At 38.1% G+C, this 15,956-nt stretch overlaps 1 long non-coding RNA gene across 1 annotated transcript in view; it reads left to right on the top strand.

Moving 5' to 3' along the window:
- Positions 1–15,956, top strand: part of LOC124962416 (uncharacterized) — a 127,151-nt gene that overhangs the window by 28,107 nt on the left and 83,088 nt on the right. The window contains exon 2 of the long non-coding RNA XR_007104474.1: positions 3,409–3,508. This is a non-coding gene — a long non-coding RNA (uncharacterized LOC124962416). The remainder of the gene's footprint in view (positions 1–3,408; positions 3,509–15,956) is intronic.

Genomic DNA, 15,956 nt, shown 5'->3' with positions numbered 1-15,956 from the left:
ATGTCTTTTTGCTGGGTGTATAATTTTGGCTTGGCAGGTTTTTCTCTTAATACATTAAAGGTGTTGCTTCACTGCCTTTTTGCTTGTGTTGTTTCTGATGAGAAATTTGCTATTGCTCTGTATGTAACAGGTCTTTTTTTTCCCCCCACTCTAAGTACTTTTAAGATTTTTATCTTTATCACTAGTCTTGAGCCCTGTGACTATGATGTACCATGGTATAAGTTTCAGGTTTTGGGATTCATGGACCTTCTATTTGTGACCTTATAGTTTCTGTCAAAATTGGAAAATTTCAACCATTTTTTTCTGGTCCTGGGGATTGAAACCAGGGTACTCTACCACTGATCTACATTCCCATTTAAAGAAAAAAAAATTTTTAAGTTTTGAGACAGGGTCTTGCAAAGAAAGTTTCCTATGCTGGCCTTGAATTTGTGATCCTCTTGCTTTGGCCTCTTGAATTGCTGGGATTGTAGGCACCTGCCAACATGCCTAGCTCAGCCATTATTTCTTTAGATATTTTTTTATGTTCCCATCCCTCTTACCATAAGTTACATGTACATTGGTTGGTTGAAGTTGTCTCATAGCTAACTCACTGATGCTCTTTTCATTTCTTTAACGTCTTTTATCCTCTGTATCTCATCTTGGATAGCTTCTATTGATATGTCTTCAAATTTACTAATGTTTTTTTCTGCAATATCTACTTTGCCCTTAATTCTAGCCATGTATTTTTCATTCCAGATTTTGCAGTTTTTACCCTGAGAATTTTTTTTTTTTTTTAAAGATAAGGTCTAAATTGCCCAGGCTGGTCTCAAACTCTCAGGCTCAAAATGGTCTTCTGCCTCAGCCTCCTGAGCAACTGGGACCGAAACTATGTACCACCATGCCTGGTTTGATAAGAATCTTTTTGTTGGGGGGGTGTCCTGGGGATTGAACCCAGGGGTGCTTAACCACTGAACCACATTCCAGCCTTTTTTTCTATTTTATTTTGAGGCAGCATCTGACTTAGTTGCTTTGGACCTTGCTAAGTTGCTGAGGCTGACTTTGAACTTGCAGTTGTCCTGCCTCAGCCTCCTGAGCCTGGGATTGATTACAGGTGTGTACCATTGTGTCCATCTTGATAAGAATCTTTAAAAAAATACATTTCATGTGTTAACTTCTTGAACATATATAACAAAGTTATAGTAACTATTTTTATGTCTTTGGCTATTAATTCTAATGTCTGGGTCAGTTCTGGGACAGGTTTTCTCTCTTCTCATAAAGGGTCAGGTTCTCCTATTTCTGTGTATGCTTGGTAATCTTTGATTGGATGCCATACATTGCTAATTTCACCATATTGAGTGTCAGATATTTTTATATTCCTACTAATGCTTTTGAGATTTGTTTAGGCATGAAGTTCAGTCTTTTGTCATATATCCAACCTTGGTTCATAAGCTCTGTGTGCAGCCACTCTAGCTTCTCCACATTGGACCAGTCTAGTGCATCTTTAAGATGGTGGCTTTTCTTTATCATTCAGAACCCTCAGTTTGGGCAAGACCATTTAGGTAACAGGAGGGTCTTTCTCTTTCTTTCCTGAGTAGGGACTGAACCCAGGGGCACTTTATGACTGAGTCACACCCCCAGCTCTTTTTATTTCTTATTTCTAGGCAGGGTTTTGCTCAGGATAGCCTTGAACTTGCAATCTTCCTGCTTCAGCCTCCCAAGTTGCTGATTATAGGTGTGCCACCATGCCCAGCTATTATGGAAAATTTTAAGTGTGCAAAAAATAGACTGGTAAAATGAACTCCCACGTACTTGTCAACAATCATCAATTTGTGATGCTGCATTTTTATTATGGTTCTGTTTTGTAAATGTCAGAAACTTGTTTTCAGGTTACATCAAGAATCATGCTGTAGGAAATGCACAATCCTGTTTGGCTTGTGGGTAGTTTATTGTCTAGGTTAGAATCTATGCAATGCAAAAAAGATTTTCCAGTGGATTTCAGGGGTTTCCACAAGCATCTCAAATACTCTGTCAGTTTATGTTTTATGTGTAGTCCTTAAGTTCACTCTGTAGAGCCAGTTTTCACTCTGTACTTTGTTAATAGTCCCTGTTTGATTTGGGCCATATCTCATCATTCCTCTGGGTTTATATTCCTTGAATGCAGTTCCCAAGTTTTCTGTGTGTGTGTGTGTGTGTGTGTGTGTGTGTGTGTATTATACATATACATATATACACATATGAATATATATACTGACCTAGAGTGCTCTCTATATCAACTATACTTAAAAGCAAAGTAGGATAATGTAGTGAGAGGCAACTGATAGAATCATGGTATTACTACTTACTAGTTGGTTTGGCTTTTAAAGGTTGCTGAAACTCCCTGAGATTCAGTCTCATCATCTGTAAATTGAATAACACCCACCTTCAGGATGATTGTTAGGATTAGAAATAATGCAAGTGAAGTGCTTATCCCAGAGCCTTATGCACAGTAGTAACTCAATAAATGATAGCTATTATGATCATGACAGAGGCAGCCCTGCTGTGGAATGGAAAACAAAGAGTATTATCCCCAGTTTGGCTGATACACAGGCACCAGAGAGACTCCAGTACTGACTGAAGTCACTTAAAGAGCCAGTGACAGATTCAGAACCAAATTCTCCAATGCCACTTCCTGGACTCTGAGGCTCCTATAAACATACCAAAATCTAATTTCTGCTTTTATCTTTATAAGTGAATTTATCTTACTACAGAAACAAGACATTTCCATTATCTCATTTCAAGAGGATTTACTAAATTTATGGTTCTGGGCATCTAGTTTCAGGCTTTGTATCTGAAAACATGTCCTCACACCTACAGTAATACCTGCAATGAATGCAGTTCCCAAGTCAGACCAGCACACCTCTGTTGGGTGTTGTGTTGGGTTTATTTGTAGACAGACTGGTTTTCAGAATCACAGACTGTTAGTAGATAGTTTACAAAGACAGACTGAGGGCATCCTTCAAGAGTCCACACACGAGGAATTCTCTCTCTCTCTCTCTCTCTCTCTCTCTTTCTCTGCCCCCCTCTCTCAGACACAGAGTTCTTCTGATCCTACACTCTTTGGGTTCTGAGGAAGTTTTCACATCTCTATGTATTCTTCCCAAAGTGGAGAAATGGTCTTTCTTTGCTTTTTCCTCATACTTTACAGACATAAAAATATGCCATTGTTTGTGATCTGTAGATGTCTGGAGGACACAAGTTCTACCTAAAATGCAAAGGTCACTTCAAGCAAAAGTAGTGACAGTTGTATAGAACAGTCTTCCCCTTCTGTCCTGAACACAGCTGAGAAAAGTTCTACTTGAAGGGGGCTGTAGGAGGATATGCCTGTAACCATGCCTCCTCATAGCAGATTCCTTCTTACTCTGGATTCTGTTTGTGTTCTTCTTTTATCAGGGATCACCATAAGCAATTTAAACCAAATAATGATGAATTTCCTGGGAAAGAGTGAAAAATAGAGGCTATTGGAAATACTTTTCTTCTTAAACAAAAACCAGTAAGTCTTCTTTATTTTTTTTCAAACCCCTATTCCTTTGTTAAGTATATCTAAAGCTTCTTTATGTCTCTTCCATTATAAGTTAGTGCTTTAACTTATTAGGTACTCAATAAATAATTATTTTGAATGTGTGAATAAGTATTAGTTGAGAGTCTACTATATGGCCTAACTTTGTTAGGTGGTGTGTGGGCTCCTAAAGAGGTATGAGGTATAAGTCAGGATTACTGGTCTTCCTTGAGTTTACAGCATACATGGGGACAGAGGAATTTTCAGAAATATTTGTCCATTATTTCCCAAAAATATGGGGATTCCAATTGTACTTATGTTAAATCTTTTTATCAAGTCTTAATCCCTAAATCACTGTTGATTTTTTCTCTCTGTTCTTCAGATAGGATAATTGATTTATTAATCTGTCTTCAATTTATTGACTTTTGCTTTTGCTGCCTTTTTTTCTGTTATTAGGACCATCTCGTAATGTGTTCTTTTCAGTTTTAGAATTCCTTCCTTCCTTGCTTCCTCCCTCTGTACTGGGGATTGAATCCAGGGCTTTGTATGTGCTAGGCAAGCACTCTGCCACTGAGCTTTATCTCCAGCTCTCTTATTTTTTGATCTGAGACAGGGTCTTGCTAAGTTGCCCAGGCTGACTTTGTGGGCCTCCTGCTTCAGCCTCTGGAGTAAGGTGTATGCCACTGTGCCCAGCTTCAGTTTTAGAATTTCTTCTTAGTTCTTTTTTATAGTTTCTACTTACCTACTGACACTATTTTTTCATTTATTACAAGTATTTTTTTCCTTGAATTTCATTGACCTTAGTTATAAAAAAAGTGTTTTATAACCCTTGTCTGCAAATTCCAGTATATGAATCATTTATAACCCTTATCTGCACATTCTAGTATATGAATCATGTGATCTTCATTGGTTTTATTTTTTCTTAATGTGGGTATATCTTACTGTTTCTTTGAATGTTGAATAATTTTGAATTGTATCTTGGGCATTATGAATGATATGTTATTGAGATTCTGAATTCTTCTGTGTTTCCCTGAAGAGTCTTTCTTTTTTTTTTAATAGTAGGAGGTTAACTTGGCTGAATTTAAATGAAAATTTGTCTTCCTTGCTGTGAATGGTAGCTTATATTTCTGCTCAGTTCTTTTAGTCTTAACTGGGTTGCTTGAAGTTTGCCTCGCATATGTGCGGTTCTGACTTCAGTCAGACATTTGGTTAGAATTTTACACATGGTTTGTGCTTTTCCTCTTCAGTTTTCTTGGGACTTTCCCTTGACTTTTTGGCAGCTGCATTTCCCTCAAACTCTGTCCTCTGGTTATTCAGGCAGTAAGACTTCGGGTTTTCTTTCTGATTTCAAACTGTCCTGCATAGTATAATTTAGGGCCATTCCTAGGATAAAAGCTATAAAAAGTATGAAACTCCCTCAGGGTCTTTCTCTTCTTCCCAATTTCACTTCCGGTATCTGCATGCTTCTGGTTGCCTCTCCTGCATCTTCAGATAGTTATTTTTTTGTTTCTTCCAGGGTTTGTAGTTGTTATTTGTGAGAGGCTTGTTCTGATAGGAACTACATGGCCATGACTCAAAACAGAATCTAGATATGTGTTAATCCATTTGTGCTGTTGGAGACTATGTAGTTTATAAACAGCCAACATCTGTTTCTCACAGTCCTGGAGATTGGAAAGGCCAAGGCCAAGGTGCCAGCAGATTTGATACTTGGTGATGGCTTGCTTCCTCATAAATAGTGTCTTCTTGCTGTGTTCTCATATGGTAGAAGGGGCAAGGCAGTTTTCTGGGAACTCTTTCACAAGGGTACTAATTCCATTTATAAGAACTCCACTCTCATGACCTAGCCACCTTCCCAAAGCCCCATTTCTTAATATCATCACACTAGGCACTAGGTTTACAACCTATGTATTTTAGAGGGATACTGACTGACATTCAGACCATAATGATAAGTATGTAGGATTAAAAAAAAAAAAAAAAACTGGGGAAAATAAGTTGCTATCAGAGGAAGACTCAGAGACAAGAACATTTGGAAAAGAAAAAAAACTTTATTTGCAGAGAGGTTTGCCAAGGTGTTCTGTGCTTGAGAAAGACAGATTCATCTAATGAAAAATGCAGCAGTTATATAAAGGAAAAAAATTACTAAATAAGTGGTTTACTGTCAGTCTGTTTATGGTGGAAAACCAGAAGTTTTCTTGCATGATTTAAAAAAATATATTTTTAGTTGTAGATGGACACAATACCTTTACTTCTTTTATTTAGTTTTTTTTTTTTTTTTTTTTTTAATGTGGTGTACTGGGGATCAAACCCTTCACATGTGCTAGGTAAGCGCTCTGTCACTGAGCCACAACCCCAGCCCCTCTTGCTTGATTTAATATTTACAAAGGTTGAGACATATTGTCATATATTAGCATTGTTGAGATTGGGGTTTGTTAGGGTAATTATCTTACAGGAACCAAAATTTCATATTCTGGGGACTAGAATTACACAAAGTAATCCTGGTTTTTTTTTTTTTTTTGTACTGGGAATTGAACCCAGGGGCACTTAGCCACTGAGCCACATCCCCAGCCCTTTTTTGTATTTTATTTAGAGACAGGGTTTTACTGAGTTGCTTAGAGCCTTGATACGTTGCTGTGGCTGGCTTTGATTCACCTGCCTCAGCCTCCCTAGCTGCTGGGATTGTAGGTGTGAGCCACCACACAGGTGTAATCCTGGTTTTTGTGTGTATGTGTGTGTGTTTTGTCTCTGGGTATAAAGTGGTACACCTGTGCTCCACTGTGGGCTGAATGAAGTTCAGCAGATTATTAGTTATGTTTTCAGTTTCTCTTTATGGTCAATCCCCCTCTAACATGCAGATTTGACTTCATAAATTTTGAGATTTTTCTGACTTAATAGAACTTGCTTGAGATTTTATTTTATTTTATTGGTTTTATTTACACATTGTATAAGACATGTCAATACACAAAAACATCTTTGTTAGAGATTAATAAAACGAGAGCCCTTCGGTTGGTGACTTGACTTGTAAATCCTCTACAGTTATAATATACTGTTATGTATCAGAATTATTTTATGAACTTTATTAGCTTATCTTTTGAGCTAAAGAACAAGAAACATCGAATTTGCTTCTATGAGGTTTTGTCTGCATTATCTACTATTGTAAGAGTATCCTATTTGTTGGAGACCCCCAACTTCGTCAATTTCCATACTTGCTGGGAAATTCTTTACCACTCATAAAGCTGATATTCTTTGTAAGCCACAGGACAGGTCCCAGGACAGTTTTCTGGGAGTGGCTTGCTGGAACTGGTTCATGATGGTTTGCAAGCCGTGATTGTTAAATTTACAGGAATTTTGTAAACTGCTTGTTAAACATGGTCATTATTAGAAATTAAACTTTATAACTTACAATTAAATAAATTATATTTTAAACAATGGACAATAAATACTCAAAACACATCCCTTACCAAATATTATACAACATTTTACTTTTACTATTCTCTTGAGGTCATTTATATCTACTGTATTTTTATGGTATGAAAACTTCATAATGGTGTACAATTGTACATCTTTTCCCAACCCTATTAGAGTCAACTCACGTTGAAACTGGCCATGATAGGAGCGCTTACACCATAGAAATTGGCAAATGGTACAAAGCAATGCTTTTGTTTTCTTCACAGAGCCAATTAAACACTTGCTAACTCATCACTGTTTGTAGGCACCCCCCACCTGTAAAGCATTATTCTTGTTCCCTCATAGTGGTCATACCCAGTTAAATGAGGCTTGTGTCTTGGTTATTGTTGCAAATTTGATTTATCCAGTTCAAACTTATTGTAAGGAGGGTGGATTTTTATTGAGCCTAACTAAATATCTATATGATCATGAAAAGTAAGGCAATTGTGTAAAAACTCTGAATAATATTTGATCATTGTTTGGGGTAGTTTATAGCTGCTTCATTAATATATTCTACAGAAAAATTTTTAAAGTTTTTGTAGTTTAAAATATATACCAATAATTTTCATGAGACGTTCCCCTGATCGGGAATTCTGAGGAAGAATGTTGGAATAATATACCTCTTAAAGAGCATTTCATTCCCATTGTACAAGTAAGTCCTGTTAAATTGATGGTTAGAAATAAAGAAGAAAGTAAAAGGTTTTTTTCCCCTCATCTACCTACTGAACAGAGAACATTAACCATAATTAAATTAGTTCACTTATCCCAGGAAATTAATTTTTATTTTGCTGTTCTTGGGTAAGGAGTCTGCTTTCACGAAATCATGTTACTATGCTAGGAGACCTGGGGTCTTAAGTCCCTCATATAGACTGGCAGGTGTCTGTGGTAGTGGCAGCAGCCCCTTCTGGCAAACCTGCACTGAGTCTGTTCACTGGAGCATCAACAGTTATGGGTACCTGCTGCAGGTTTTATTACATCTCTTTTTGAGGTTTCTTTTAAAAAGTTTCTATTTATTTTCTGAGTTTATAGCAGAGTCAAGCATAAGGAAAAGCAGACCCCATCTGTTGAAGGTAAAACTAAATGGTTTTGGCTACTTTGTTATAACAACAAACAATATGGGAAAAGAGGAAAGTGAGCCATCTAATCAGTGTGTAAGTGTTTCCTCAATGATTTCCCTGGAGAGTGAAGGTGTTGACCCCAGGCTCTTTAATCATACCTTAAAATCTTGTTTTATTTGTCACCAGTTGACAAGGATATTTTAAGCCTAGAAACAGTCTTCCTTCTTTGTTTCCTTTTTTTTTTTTTTTTTTTTTTTTAAAGGAATCAGTTTTTTGAAAGTTATTTGGTTGGTTTTGGTGTATAAATTTGACATGGTGGATAATAAAGAGGTTGTTGGGTAGGTGACTGATTTATGTAATAGACATGCAGAAACATTTTATTTACAGAATATAAAGGAGGTTTGTAAGCCATTTTTTAACTTTTAAAGTTGTCCTTAGAAAACCAAAATTTCAAGGAAACCTGGGCTGTGTAGATTGAATGTGTATTTGTGTGTGTGTGTGTGCTCACATGGGCATATCTGGAGGTGGGATAGGGACAATTGAGATGCTTCTTTACATGTACTGTCAGTACTTGAAGGACTCAAGGAAAGAGATGTGACTGCTGTTAGCAAAAATAATGGAGAGTAAACAATGGAGTGGTGGAGAGGGGAGCGGATGGTTTCGGTGCAGAACAAAGCAATATGGTGAGAGATTTCTTTTTTAGCTTGTGCAACAAACCATCTGTGCACAAAAATGATTTTAGGATTTGTACCCAAGAGTCCTTTTCTGGTTTACCAGGGCTTTTCTTCTTCACATTTTAATTTTGGGGCTGTTCTAATTGTTAGTATTTAAAATCTATTAAAATGGGAAATAGTAAAGGCTTTAAATTCTTTGAAATACATTTTTGCACCATCTTAAGTGAAGTTCAGTGTACAAAGACTCAGACTGAGAGCATATCTTAATAATTGTCTAATTTCTAAAATAAGAATTTATCAGAGAATTCTTTTAATTTTACATTTTTTTTTTTTTTTTTTTTTTTAGTTTTAAAGATTACCTTATAGACTATAACATCATTCTATAAAGTTTGGAAAGTAGGATGAGAAATAAATGACTCATATTCCATTACTCTAGGTTAATTTTTGTCATTTTTAATAAAATATGATATTTTATCATATGCACTCCTATTTTATTTTAAAATTTTAATCACGATGTATGTGCAATTTTGATTATGAATTTTTCCTCTTCATACCAAGTCATAAGCATTTTTCATGTTGCCACAGTATCTTTGTAGCCATTCTTTTAAATATTTGTTTAATGCAGAATTCCTTTAAAGCTCTCTAAGTGACTTTCAAATATGGTACTGTTGAGGAAAACCAAATGCGCACACGGTTTTCAGGAACACATCTATTGTATTAAGTGACAAAGAGCCACAAAGAGGTTGAAAGGAAGCCAGATTATCCCTTTGTTAGGGAGTGATAAGGTGTAAACCTGGGCTAGAAAACAGGAAAGCGGTCAAGTTGCGAGGAATATCACAAGTGATTTGTTTCAGTTATAGTAAAAATATTGGAATTTGGGAATAACTTTAATTGTAAACTGAAGATAATTCAAGTCACTCACATTCACAGGTATTCCTGTATGCCTTCAGGAACTCAGTAACAAAGGTTGGACTAAACCTGGGTGTGTAGGTTCAAGGTGAGGAGACCAGGGAGGAGAGAATACAGTCCTTTCCTCCTTTCCTATGCTGAGAGGGAATTCCAGGATTTCCTTTCTATCTGCAGAGGTCAGCCTGGGGTCCCTTCAACAACACTACTTTGTGCTTCTCACTGCCACAGAACCAATAGGGTATGCAAGTTTCTTACATCACTGCGGCATTTTAACAGACAAAACTTGAACATATTGATCTGTTGAGAAAGGACAATGCAAGAACAGATGTGGTTCTTTAACTGCAAAATCAGTAATTATGTCTTTCAGTCTTTTCATCATGAAAGCCACCAGGGTCAGTTTTTAAATATCTTATCACAAGTGCCAGGTAAAAGGCTGTGGTAATATAATTTCTGAATATTTTATTGACCATGTTGTTGTTTCACATCCCTTATTGACAAAATTGACCCAAGGATCTTGAAATTTAGGTCTTATATCATTTTCCTTCAGAATTTCAAAAATCACTAAGACCCTCAAAGTATTATCTAGTGTGGTTAGAATTAACTGATTCTGTTCACATCTTCCTTAGCATGCCAAGTTCTCCCAATTTATTCCTGTGTTCTTCTAATGCAGGACTGACGTAATCCATAGTTATGTACTTGGATTCTCCTTTAGTCTATGTCTTGAAAGCAAGGAGGGAGAATGGTAGAGTATACCAAAGGGAGGAATGGTTTATCAAGTTCTTTCACTACCTGGCAATCCCTATTCTTGAATCCACGTTCCTGCTAGATCTTTGCTGTGGAGGAAGCAATGTGGTGGCTGGCTTATTGGTTTGAAATACTGGTTTCTACAGTTTTACTCCTGTGGTTCTTTTAGGTCTTTGTTTTGTTTTGTTTGTTTATTTATTGTTTTATAAGACACAAGGTCTTACTATGTTGCCCAGGCGGACCTCAAACACCTGGGCTCAAGTGATCTTCCTGCCTTAGCCCACCTGATAACTGCAGCCATGTGCCACAGTGCTTGGATTTTGGGCTTTTTGTTTTTGTTTGCAGCTACTTTATGCTAGAGAGCCCTTATGGATTCTGTTCTACTCAAAATTGAATGCCGTCTTCCACTGATTGCAATAACAGATGGCCCAGGCTGGGGCCCTGTGTGGAGAGTGTTTCTGAGCCCTCAGGTACCCACTGTATTGGTTCTGAACTGGATCATGCTAACATCCTCTGGATCTTTATCACGCAAAGTCAGATTGTCATGCTCACCCCTTTCAGAGTTTTTTGTGTTATTGTTTTAGTCATCTTTCCATAACTATGACAAAATATCTGTGATAAACAACTGAAAAGGAGGAAAGATATATTTTGGCTTGTGGTTTCAGAGGTTTCAGTCCATGGTCAGCTGATTCCATCGATTTTGGGCCTGTGATGAAACACATAATGACAGGGAACATTTGGTGGATCAAAGTTGCTCACCTCTGAAAGTTGGGAAGCAAAAGAGAGAGAAGGGGCTGGAGTCCCACAGTCCCCTTTAAGGGGACACCCCTCAGTGACCTGCCTTCCTCCCTCTAGGCCCTGCCTCCTAAAGGTTCCACTACTTCCCAACAGTGATAGCATAGTGTGCTGTGGATGTACCTTGTGCCTTGTATCCACTCTGATTTTTTTACTACAAGATCAATGTGAGGGGCCTCTATCTTATTAAAACCTGACTTATTTCCTTTCTGGAAAAAAAAATCTGAATTCATTTGCTCATCAAATATTTATTGCCCTGCTAGATGTCAAGCTAGGTGTTGGGGATACAAAGGTGAACAAAAATAGATAGGATCTCTACCCTGATGGAGTTTTAGTGTAGTTGGGTGTAGATGTTAATGATCACTCTATATATGCAAAAGTACAGCATTGATGTTCCAAAAAGCTGTGTGATGCAGCTGTGAAAGCACAGAAGAGGCGTATAGTACTCCAATGGGTATACTGCTTCCCAGGTGAGTGATACAGTGCTGAGGACCCAGGAGCAGTGGGGCATTAGCCAGGTGAAGAGCAATTGGAATTGGGTTTGGAGGTGGGAGAAGTGGGCAGTGGCAGCATTCCATGTGCACTTTCTCTGGGAAAGAGGAGCAGAGAGAGTTAAAGGAAGCAAAAGGATGAAATGTTGATGAATTTGACAGAATGAGAGATACAGGGAGAAGGGAGCAGACCCTGAGAAGAATGGAGAACATAATATGGGAAATGGAAAATTATTTGAGATCTCACATAATTCCAGAGACTCAGCCCCTTGTCCTCTCAGCTGCAAGAATTTATTTCTGATCTTTCTGGCCAACACAGTGTCTACCAAACAACTACCTATCTTTCTTGGTACTTCAGAAATTCTGCTTCCTTAGGACTACTGATTATTCCTCTTCTCAAGTGTCTTTTGGTTTCTATCAATTACCATATACCTGAGGGAGGGTCTGATTAAATCCTTTCAGGCCTCTTGAGCCTCTGGGGAGAACTTTCATGTCTGAGCCCTTCATGCACTGCTGGATGCTTTGGGGTCACATGTTCAACCACAGGCCATTCAGCTCTCATAGGGCACACATAAACCTGTGATTACTTGCCTGTTAGACTATTCAAAGTGATCAGGGTAGGTCTTAACACATTATGTGTTACTATAACAGAACACTTGAAGCTGGGTAATTTATAAAGAAAAGAGGTTCAATTAGCTCATGTTTTGAAGGCAGAAAGTCTAAGATCAGTGACTCCATCTGTTTGGCCTCTGTTGAGGGCCTTCTGGCTGTGTCATAACATGGCGGGCAGCATCATAGTGAGGGTGGGTGCATGCAAGAGGGAGAGAGTAGTCTCATGGTGAGACAGGGAGCAAGAGGAATTCAGGAATCAGGCTTGTTTTTTAAAATTTTTATTTAATTTTTATTTTTTTTAATTTAATTTTTAAAAATTTTTACAGACTGCATTTTGATTCATTGTACACAAATGGGGTACAACTTTTCATTTCTATGGTTGTACACAATGTAGATTCACACCATTCATGTAATCATACATATACATAGGGTAATACTATTTTATTCTACTATCTTTCCTTTCCCCACCCACTCCTGCCCCATTTTCCTCTACACCATCCAAAGTTCCTTCATTCTTCCCTCCTGTCCCTCACCACCCCCTCTTGTTATGTATCGTCATCCACTTATCAGAGAAAACATTTGGCCTTTGGTTTTTTGGGCTTGGCCTATTTCACTTAGCATGATATTTTCCAACTTCTTCCATTTACCAGCAAATGCCATAATTTTATTCTTCTTTATGACTGAGCAATATTCCATTGTGTACATATACCACAGTTCCTTTTTCCATTCATCTATTGAAGGGCATCTCAGCTGGTTCCACAATCTAGCTACACTGATCACTGTAGTATGCTGATTTTAAGTCCTTTGGGTATAAACCAAGGAGTGGTATAGCTGGGTCAAATGGTGGATCCATTCCAAGTTTTCTGAGGAATCTCCATACTGCTTTCCAGAGTAACTGTACCAATTTGCAACTCCACCAGTAATTCATGAGTGTACCTTCCCCCCCCATCCACTCCAACACTTATTATTGCTTGTGTTCTTAGTAATAGCCATTCTAATTGGAGTTAGATGAAATCTTAGGGTGGTTTTGATTTGCATTTCTCTAATTACTAGAAATGATGAGCACTTTTTCATATAGTTGTTAATCACCTGCATATCTTCTTCTGTGAAGTGTCTGCCCAGTTCCTTAGCCCATTTTTTATTGCATTCTTTGTATTTTTAGCATAAAGTTTTTTAAGTTCTTTATAAACTTTGGAGATTAGTGCTCTGTCTGAAGTGTGTGTGGAAAAGATTTTCTCCCACTCTGTAGGCTCTTTTCACATTATTGATTGTTTCTTTTGCTGAGAAAAAACTTTTTAGTTTGAATCTATCCCATTTATTGATTCTTGCTTTCATTTCTTGTGCTGTGTGTGTCTTGTTAAGGAAGTCTGGTCCTAAGCCAACGTGATGGAGATTTGGGCCTCCTTTTTCTTCTATTTGGTGAAGGGTCTCAGGTCTAGTTCCTAAATCCTTGATCCATTTTGAGTTGAGTTTTGTACATCTCTTTGACCTCTGGTAAGGGCCTTCTGGCTGTGTCATAACATGGTGGACTGCATCATGGTGAGGGTGCATGCAAGAGGGAGGGAGGGAGAGAGTAGTCTCATGGTGATACAGGCAGCAAGAGGAATTCAGGAATCAGGCTTGGTTTTTTTATTTTTATTTTTATTTTTACAACAGCTCACTCTCATGGGAACTTAGGGAGATCTTGCAAGTACTACATTAATCCTTTCTGAGTGCCATTAAGTCCTAACCCTTAAAGGTTCGGTCACCTTCCACTACCTCCATACTAGGAACCAAACTTCCAGCACGTGAACCTTTGGGAGAAAACCATATCTAAACCATGGCAGTCCCCTCCTTCAAAGAATGCCTAGTGCATTTGTGGAAATAGTATGATAGATGTTGTAGTACAGATGTTGTAGTTACAAGATATATTGGTGGCATGGTTTCGGAGGCTGAGGCAGGAGGATTGTGAGTTCAAAGCCAGCCTCAGCAATGGCAAGGCACTAAACAACTCAGTGAGACCCTGTCTGTAAATAAAATACAAAATAGGGCTGGGGATGTGGCTCAGTGGTTGAGTTTCCCTGAGTTCAAACCCTGGTGTCCCCCCCCCAAAACAAAACAAAACAAAACAAAACAAAACAAAACAAATAGTGGAGGAGGAAGTACCATGAATCCTTATTGAAAGCAGGCATATTATAAATATATTGAAATGAACATAGTACTATAACTGACATTCATTTATTTTAGACTTAGATGTATCTCAAATGCACAAAAACTCTAGTAATTTCCAAGGGAATTGAAAACAAACATCCACACAAAAATATGTACATGAATGTTCATAAGAGGATTTACAAAGTCAAAAGGTGGAAGCAACCCAAGGTCCATAGGTACTGCTAATAGGTACAGGGTTTCTCTCTGGGGTAATGGAAATATTCTGGAAGTAGTGGTGATGGTTGTACAGTATAGCAAATATACTAAAAACCACTTTAAAATGGTGAATTTTATGTTATGTGAATTATCTCAATTTTTACAAGGTCTCAGAATTAATCAATTATGCTGTGATGTAATATGATATTTTAAGTTAGAAAAGCTGGGTCAAATTTACTTGGGGATCATCTTCACCCTCCACCTACAGAATCAGGAGAAGCTGTATTTTCTAGGTTGGTGTGAAGGTTAAATGAGATAATGCATAAGACTTAGTTGTAAAAAGACATTGGAATGATCTTTCTTATAATAGTTATGTCATGGTTTAGAACCCTTTTGTAATTATTGATGTATCCATAAAGTAGCTCTTATGTATGTTGTTTTTGTCAGAGCCCACCAAGAAGTTCTTGGAATTGGGAGAAATCCTTAACTAGAATTGGCAAAAAGGTGAAGGATTTTCCCAAGACCAATTCTGCAGTCATGCCTGGTCCTGGGCAAAACCAAGATGTTGTGGGAACATTTGTTTATCTTTCATACCTCTTTTTTCTGATCTGGTAGTCTTTTGAGCTATTGTTTTAGCATGTCTTCCTTCTGCTTCTCTCAAGTGATTAGTATTTTCCCAAATGAACTCTCATTAATCATAATAGGATGTGAGTGGCCCTTTTAAACTATATTTGTATCTTACAGAAAAAACTTAGAGGGAGGAATCTTCAGGCCCTATGGAAAGCAGGGTGGGGAGAGAGGAAGTTACCCTGCAGTAGTGCACTTTCCTGGCATCCCCAAGGTCGCCCAGATTCAATGCCTCCCTAGCTTGACCGGTGCTCACCACTGGTGCTGCTTCCTATGAGAAAACAAGGACAGTGGCATCCTTGCTCTCCCAGGCTTAGGCTGTCTTGGAGGTCAGGGCAACCCCAGCAGAAGAAGCGGTGGTGGCAGCGGCAGTGGCAGGGTGTCATTAGCAACTCTAATGAATCATGGCTGGGCCTGGTACTCTTCTCTGACTCAGCTCGAAACTTCTTTCAGTTAACAGGAAGCCAATAACCAGTGAAGTCAAAAGCACATATGAAACTCCTGGGACTGGAACCCACTGGGTGTGTCTAAAGCTACTATTTCTAAAACAAGAAGGGGAACCATTGGACAGACACTTCCCTGTCATTTTTGATGCAGAGACAGTAGGTTGGTAGAGGGTGATTGTGAGTGGGGCTCTTGTTTCTTATGAAACTAAAAGACTGTACAGGAGTTTACAAAAACAGGAACCTGGCAAGGAAAGCTATTGGAATTATGTAAATGAAACAGGCGATTTGGAATGCAG

Source organism: Sciurus carolinensis, chromosome 12 (assembly GCF_902686445.1).
Source record: "Sciurus carolinensis chromosome 12, mSciCar1.2, whole genome shotgun sequence".
Classification (NCBI taxonomy): Eukaryota; Metazoa; Chordata; class Mammalia; order Rodentia; family Sciuridae; genus Sciurus; species Sciurus carolinensis.
The sequence above is the reverse complement of the archived record's forward strand: the minus strand, read 5'-3'. Positions and strand labels throughout refer to the sequence as shown.